At 36.6% G+C, this 9,101-nt stretch overlaps 1 non-coding gene across 1 annotated transcript; it reads left to right on the forward strand.

The window, feature by feature from the left end:
- The first annotated feature begins 7,713 nt into the window (after positions 1-7,713).
- Positions 7,714-7,786, forward strand: Trnak-uuu. The gene has a single exon. It is a non-coding gene; the product is annotated as a tRNA-Lys (tRNA).
- The last annotated feature ends 1,315 nt before the right edge of the window (positions 7,787-9,101 follow it).

Genomic DNA, 9,101 nt, shown 5'->3' on the forward strand with positions numbered 1-9,101 from the left:
AAGTAGGTTTGATTCAGGGGATATGAATCATACTAGTAAGTAATAACATAACGGAAGGTACTAAGTATTGAGATAGTTCACTTTACTAGCTGCAAATCTACAAACTTTAATGTCTAATTACATCAAGCAAGAGAACGTTCAAAAACGAATCAAATGTCACATAGTTGAACGGTTGAAAACAAAAGTTAAAAATACAAATTAACGCAAAAATAACAAAACTATATGTACTATATGGTACATGTGCTCGATTTAAGTTCCATAATTAAGAACAACAAATAGCTAAGGGAATAAAAACGTTTTCTTTATTTTTTGCACTAAACTATTTTTATTGGACATTTACATCTGTAGAATTAATTACAACAATTAAACACAATTAGTGAAATATAGTGAGTGTATGGTCTTGAGCGGTGGGTATTAGTAATGACGCAGCGATACGTGTATAAGCACTTACTGGACACTCGTGTTAAATATCGCAATTCATGGCTACGAGGGGAAGACGTCACCCTTTAGAGTTCGAAGTGTTGAAGGTAAACAGTAGATGGTCAGGGTGGGCACTCCGTCATAATCATGAAGAGAGGCAAAGTTTCTTTGTTTATGTTATTGGGAAGGAGTTAAAATGTGATTGTGGTTTCCTTTTTGACTTTTTGTACGCAGTTGTTATACTCGCTACCGATTAGGATCAGCGTTTCAGTCGGCGTCAAAGACTATCAAGAATTGAAGTTGAAGAAATCTTACTAGTGTATTGGGGTGATCCGTGAGTGACGAGTAGAATTTGTTTTATCGAGATTTTTATAGCGTTAGAAACGGAAGGGATTTTGACGTCATGGCCACATATAAAAAAAGTATTAGCATCAATACAATGGAAGGTTGTGCGCTCGAAGTGTTGGATTCTAAAGGGGTTGGATGCCTTGGTTAAGACATAAAGTAAATGTTTTGATTGTCTGTTTCAGATTCGAAAGATACGTTGGTATAGTCTATTGATTTCTTTGCCTTTAAGTCTAGAATGGGATTTCGTTAGGGATTTCAAGAAGTTTGTTTTATTGTACTATGAAGTAAACCGGGTAAATCGTAGATAGAGGAAGGCTGTTGAGGTAGAAAGAAGAATTTTTTATTTAGCCACGGCTCGAAGGCGGTAATGTGAGATAATGGGGGCGGCAAAAATAGGATTGCAGTATAGGATAGGACCATGGATGGTTCGCCGGCACTGGATGGTACATCGGTAAGGTAAGAGTTTATGATGTGATAATAGGTAGGGAGTAGTCACAGAAATCGTGCCAGACTCAATCGAATATATGCGGACCTTCGACAAAGGTAAGCCAGTATTAATTTTTTTTAAAAATAAAAGATGATAACTCCTCAGCGCGAGGCCATTGCTATATTATCCCAATCATTACATGCAAATCTAAAATGTGTTCCTTGTGATTAGATATCAAATTTAATTGCTTAAAATTAAGAAAATAATTAAATTCAATAAGCTGTTTATAGGTGTAAAGCCAACACTTTTCTTTCCTAATTTATAATAATAATATATACTTTTTAGCAAACAAAGTTATAAACATTATATAATATTTAATTCAAATAAACTTATAGCATGAGAGTCCGTTTGCCGGAGGTCAATTTATTGTAATTTATTTTGATAGCACACAACAAACAAAATGTTTTTACTTGTCAATTTATAACCAATATTTGTTATATAATTATGATTAAATTTGAAATGTAAAAATATGACTATATAAATAAGTACATAACTATAGTAATACTAACAAAAATACACACAAGTGGAAGGAATACACAAATTTTGAATCATGGAATTTTTATCGCCACCATTGAAAAACTAATTTCTATCGTATGTCAACTGAGAAAACAATTTTGATTGATTTCAGAATGCAATATTGATACAATTGTGAACGGTCACCGAGCAATAACGCTATAATGTCATCAGAAAATGAAAGTCGTTTTTCATATCTTAAAAGCCATTTCATACATGTCATATGGTAAAAAATATTTTCGCTTTAATAACCGTTATAGATATATGTTATTGAATGTTCGGTTGACAGTCAATTATTTTACATATCTGATCCCCGACGAAATTAATCGTTTGAAAGAGGTGGAATCAAAGGGACGCGCTAGCTTAGCGTAGCGCTGTCCTAAATTAATTAACGATTAATAATAACTTTATATTAAATAGGGAAGGTTGGTTTTATTGTTTGATTAATGTCTACTGGACGTGATATTGTAATTCTTTGATGGGAGGGACCAACGTCCCTTCATTACAGTCAGGAAATGTATGCTTCGGCCCTGATTTCCTGACCCTTTCTCCCCGTTGGCTCCGGCTCTCATTATTCTTCGTCAAGTTAGTAGTTTTGTGACCCTCATTTCCCGTCCTGGACCTTCAATGGGATTGAAAACTATTAAATCTTGAACAGAAGCAATTAGCGGATTTTGTGACAATTCTGAAATAATCATATGCGAGTTTGGCTTGGAGCAATCATCGGTTTGTTGTTTGTTTTACCGTTTATTTTCCACAGAATCAATTATATTAATAATTTATACCGATTAATCACCGTGCTGTATTTAGAGAGATACTCGGAACGGGACCGAATTGAAAAAATGGTGATAATTGTCTGGTTCCCCAGTCACATAGGTCAGGAGGGTCTAACCGCCTTGAGGTTACTAACCAACGATGATGCTAAAAGTGCGAATAAACCCATGATTAAAAAAAATAGAACCATACAAGTGTGTATAAAGAGCACGGTCTATAAGTGGCCTTCAGAGGATGTGAATATTAGTAGAGGATTCATACTCGCCAGACTAAGAATGTGCCATGTGAGGTTGACACATACACGTTCAAAACCTGCGATGAGTCGATGAGTACATAGGCAGATAAAGATTACTCGATGTGTACCACACAATTAAAAAGTATTATTCCTTGGCAAAGTGCACGTGAAGTGTGGATAGGTGAGAAGAATAATGGAGGGGCAGTGAGTACATCACCACCCTACTTGTGGGAATTGTACTTGAATAATAAAAAATGTATTTATGAACCAGTGTCAAGTTTTATAAACTGCATCCTGCAGTTTCCGAAGCACCTTACAGTGATGAGCGCCGTCTCAACGCGTAAACTGTTGCGGCCACCGAGGCCCCCGCTAATAAAAGTTCATTAAATCTACAATTATACAAATTAAAATAAATAAATGAAATTATCTTCCGTTTTATTATTGGCTTTGACCAATGAATGATCCAGCTCTGATTTAAGCAACGTTTGGTACTCACGAATACTTTACAAGATAAATGGAGAGAGACGCTTAAACAGCGACCAGTCTATTCATTAGTTAATACGCAGCTCTCTGCATTCCTGATCTCCATAGTGGAGGAATGAGGGACCGATCCAACAGGTGATCGATTGTCCTATCGATATGGTTTGATTAGAACCATTACACTGTTAACAGCAGCGCCAAAATACCAATATCCATGGTGTATTTCAATGCGATACCGTCTTTTTGATCGAAAACGAAGAGATAAAGAAAAAAAGGTTAAAGTATACCCCCATAGTTTTGCCTAAGGAGCTAAGATAAGTGGTCCACAACACGTTCGGCACTTCGACCTGAGTAGATCTATTAGATGTACTGCACACCTTAATTTTTTTTCACTCATTGGCAACTTCAGCTAGTTACTCAACCTCCCTAGCCTAAACAGCGCATCCTTAGTGTAGGTTCATATGTGCGGTTTATCTCTTATACAAAAATCTACCTAGATAGGCCCGCACAAATGGGATGTGCGGTATCCTCAGGTGACTGTATTTTCTCAGAGTTTATTCTGTCAATGCTCCTTAGGTGTGACTGATTAGGTGGTAATGACCTGTAGGAGCACAACCAGAATCTTAATTCCCTTTGCGGTTACTTTCTGTAATTGCTTTGTAAGTCTGGCCCATTGCCTATCCATGAACCACTCCGTGGCCTCATGCCTGCGGTGTTCGTCCATCTTTGTTATTAACTTTTTTCGTGGCAAGTTTATAAAATTATAATGTTGAAGAATTTTTCCCCATTAGTTTTACTTTTGTAATTGGCTGCAGGGCTAAGTGCATACCATCAAAACTTATCGACGACGTTATACATACATATCTAAATTATACTCTTATAACATCTAAAACAAAACACAAATAATTAAATAAATTTTTAATTAAATTTAAATATTATTACATTTATATACCAGATAAAACATTATTCCATAAACCAGGATCGTTCAAGGTTAATAACGGAATAAGGGAACAGTGGAAAAACGATGGGGGTCCATTTTTTGTCAGAATCAAGATTTCACCGGCATCTTTTGGCTTGTGATATTAACTATTAACCCGTCCAATTTTGCTATGGAAAACCAATTAGATTCCACTAAAAATCGCGTTTGAAAATGGGGGGCAAATTGGAAGAACCATGAGGCTTCTGGGAGCCTAAGGAAGAACGATGAGTATCCATCTCTCCGGCATTTAAAAATTCTTCCACAAGCTGTCACAACGCTTATAATTTTTTATGACTCATGTGGGCAAAACAAAAACTATACAGTTCAGCAATTCCTTCACCATCATTCAACAGAAAAAGGGAAATATTATGTGTAAAAGTTTTCTATTCTATCCGTGGCCATAATTATCTGGAGTGCGATAGAGATATTAGCATGATTAATCAAAAATCCTGTGTAGATATGGCTCAAGGATGGAGGGAGGTTATTGGCCCGAGCAGATGCAAACCCTAACCGTTCAGTGTTATAGATTGTAAGAGGGAATTTTTCAAATCGTGGACGAATTACTTACTACCGATGTACAAACCGAAATGTCCCATCCCCACAAGAACGAGTCGATGATTGAAGATACCTCTTACACACCACAGTATATTCACCACCGCACCTCACCAACGTGTTGTGGATGCCACAAAGGCAAAAAAGGGGAGGGACCCCCCAATAAAACAGCAGCTTGCTAACTCCTACGATGGGCCTCTTCCTATTAATTTGGATAAATATAATGACTTGCAACACCTGACAAAGTTTCTCACCAACAAAGATGCCAGGAGGTTTTACAATAATTTGGTTTACAGATAGAACTGCCACAGAAACGCACGATGATGTTTTTTAATTATGAGGTAGACGATGTGTAACGTAAAACGTTTAAGCTTTTCAACTTCTTTTCAGTTTTGTTTTTACAATAATTAATCTAAAATTATGACCGTAGATATCATTTCAGAATTTTCGTTTCACTTTGTCTGTTCATCTTTGAAATTAATAATCAAATTTCGTAATCATAGTATTTTTTTATTCGTTCCTGGGTTCAAAATGAGGGTTAAATGGTTTTTGGATCATGAGAATTACTCAGAAAGAACTCTAAATGTTTTTACAATTATTGAATCAAACATCAAAAAAGAAACTATTTCACCTGTAATCATGAACTTATACATCATAACTTTAAATATAGTGTTTCTCAACTGCTGAAAAAATGGAACCTCAACATTTTTCCATTGGACCCTTTAATTATTTATAATAATGTGTGGAAGTTTATATGCCGTTATATGCCGACAAATAGCTGAGGCCATCGCGTGTTTTTACTTCTTTTTCCATTCTTTTACCCGTATTATTTTTTAAACTGCAGGCATTAAAAGCGTCTTTATCTAATTACTGGTTTTGTATGCATACTATGTTGATATCCTATAATGCTAGCCTCCCTTTTGTACATTAGGTTGTCAACTAGAAGAAAGGAAAAACATAAATTTATATATAGAGACAGATCGACGACCACCGGAGCAGCGTGGCTGACGGAAAGTCACCACCCAAGCCAAAACCAGAGCGGCGCGCCAAAGGAAGAAGACCCAGCAGGACACCAAAACTTCTATTGAGAGTCCAGGAACCACCAAACCCCGGCTTCCGTCACGGAGAACAAGGTTGTGGGACGCGGTCTCCGACAAGCCATGACACCACGAGTACGTCGGAGTAGCACGTCCGGCGTCGGTAGTATTCGATTCACCATTGGATAAAATCTAAATGCCTGATAGTACATGATATTCACCGGGGTGTGGTCGAAACCAATCCATTCTCGCTTATAACTACTTTTACTCCCCAGACTTTACATACTAACTAGATTCGATATTTCTCGTGGCGGGGTTACGCAATCCCTTCCTTTCACGCTACTAAATTACATTCGTATAAATTAACATAAACCCAACACAAACATTATAGACATTTAAAAATCCCTATAGCCTTGAGGTACCGGAACAGCGTTCGGTGCCTGCTGCAGTGCCACAAGAATACGCACACTTCCGACGAAATGGAAAAAATATTTCCTAATTAAAGCCGTCTACACTTGAAAAAGTGATCGATCATTATATCATCCATCCATAATGGGCTCCAAAGGGGTCGCTTTCCTGACAGAACGGGTCTTATAATTAATATATAATGTAATAATTATAAATAATAAAGATTTATAATTTACAGGTTTACCATGTACTTATGGATCGATTAACATTTCTTTTCTTTGGTATGAAGGACAGTGCATCATGTTTATTCGAAGTTGAAATTATTTATATCTGAGAAAACACTTTGTATTATAAGCTCAATAAAAAACTAGGAGAGTTGTTTGTTGAAGCAAATAAAACTCTAGTCAATACATAGTTAAAAGCGAACTGCACAGTTGAGAAAACTAATCCGGCGAATGTATTTATTATCCTCGCGAGATACGAGGTACCGAGAATTTTCATGGAAGCGTTGTCCGAAGTATCATTTTAAATATTCATAGAGGCCGTCTCTAACAACTGTCTCTAAGGTTTTTAATAGTTGACGAGATTCAGGGAGTGGGCGGAAAACGCAATAGAAGAGGGTGCTACTAATCCATGGGGTGCATAATTAACTAGTGTTATTTTGGTTCCTCTATAGACGGTTTGCTTTAGGGGGAGCCGATGGTTCGGAAGGGATTCGTGCCGTATGTTCTGTATCGGGCAGGTGGATCGCGTTTGTCACCCTGTCCGAATCCCGCGACGCTTAACGGACCCTGCGTCCTATTACATTTACAGCCGAGGTGGCGATGAAATGGGAATGAACGCTTCAATGGAGACGGGGAGGTTCGAACCATTAATAACCCGTGACAGTAATAAAACGCCATGACGATATACTTTTGTTTTCAAGATGAATGGTTATGCATGATTATTGGCACCGCTCCGCCCTTCAACAACGTCACAAGATAGCCAAAATGATTTTTTCCTGGATAAGATCGTTAACTGTACTAAACACAGTAAAAAAATTATTAACAGTTTAGACTGGGAAAATTAACTAATATTATTATAAATTATTGTAGTACCATTTAGGTCGGTATTAAATAAATCCCTCATTTTGTGGCTCCGGCTTACCATTTTTGTTGCCGATTATTGTTATCAATTAATTAATTATTTATGTAAGGAGTTGCTTGATATAAACAAGTCAGTGTCACGAGCGGGAATCGATCCACTCGGACACCAACTTCCCATCTCAACCCTCCTTTCGAATTTTCCCTCCTTTTTGCCATTTATCAAATGTCATGTAATCTATTTGATTCTCGGCGACAAATGAAAAGCCAGCTCGGCCAGGGAAAGCTTTGGTGAAGATATACTTCATTTTACTTATTAAATCATTTTGAAAACGGAAAAAAAGAAAAAAATCGAAAGGTTAGGTTGAGGATGGAAGTTAGTGTCCGAGTGGATCGAAGTCACGATAGCTCAAGTGGTAGAGCAGCGGCATTTTTAGCCGAAGATCGTGGGTTCAAATCCCACTCGTGATACTGACTTTTTATCTCACCCTATACCTTACCTAAAGATTAATTAATTGAAAGGTGTTATTTGGTCAATCTAAACATGAAAAAAGGGGTCTATACATCTAACAGTTAAACATTTAAATCTATTCCTGTTCGAATTTTACACATGCATTACACAGCACTGAGGAAGGCAACATGCCCAAAAGTTTTTATGAGACATAAACAGCCACAACAAACGGACCAAAATGATCGGAAACAATCATCATTGCAGGATAATTAATTTGCAGATTCCAACCAGAAATCTCATACTTTCTTTATCTATTGGCCAAATGAGAAAAACAGCGCAATCTCCTCTTCGAAAATTATGACCAAACAGGCAACGATAAACAGGCCAAGCTGATCGGAAATGATTGAAGCATACATATTACCCTATTATGAGACCTCTCATTTTATACAATTGTTCAAATTTATAGACAAAAGATGAAGATATATCACATATTAATAAACAAAAATTACGAATGAATGAAGTATCCATGTTTTGTTAATGATGAACATCCACTTATTCTGATGTTGAGAATGTATGATGTCATAAACGATTCATGTAGAATCATAGAAAAACAGGTCATGAAAGGAGAAAGTGAATAGGACCTTTTCTTGAGCGATTTCGGATGTTAATTGATTGGGTTTCGTGTGAGTTATTTTTATAATAAGTTTGCCTTTCAAGCTTATTGTCTTATAGTCATAGAAAGTAAAGGTCGGAATCCACAGCGTTGTTCTCACAATAATCCATTTTTCATCCATCACCATTAATCTTCCCATAATTGAAGCATTGAAAGCAAATCTCAACAAGATACGCGGCTTCTTAAATATCTGCCAATCACCCAGTTAAATAAGATTGAATGAAAAACTCTAAACGTTCATATATATATATANTAGAAGTAATCACAAAGTTGGTAAGCTATTTCCGATGCAAGAAAGAAAAAATCAACTCTGAGAGAGAGAGAGAGAGAGAGAGAGAGAGAGAGAGAGAGAGATAGAGAGAGAGAGAGAGAGAGAGAGTGAGAGAGAGAGAGAAAGAAATAAAAAGAGAAAGAGAGAGGGAGAAAGAGATATTGTTTTAATTATTTTAAAACTTTTTTTTCGAATAGATTTATATGTATTGCCTGTTTGTTGTTGCGATTTTGTTTTTCCTATTTCATTCGTATTTACGCAGAAATTAACGACAATTATATTGTCGGTCAAAAATTAACGAAATTGACGTCGCCACACAGGAATGAAAGACGGACCCTTCCTTCTACGATTACGCGATTTATCTAAATCAACCTAATATACAGAGGCTGTA

Source organism: Cimex lectularius, unplaced genomic scaffold (genome assembly GCF_000648675.2).
Source record: "Cimex lectularius strain Harlan isolate CLEC.00 unplaced genomic scaffold, Clec_2.1 scaffold174, whole genome shotgun sequence".
NCBI lineage: Eukaryota > Metazoa > Arthropoda > Insecta > Hemiptera > Cimicidae > Cimex > Cimex lectularius.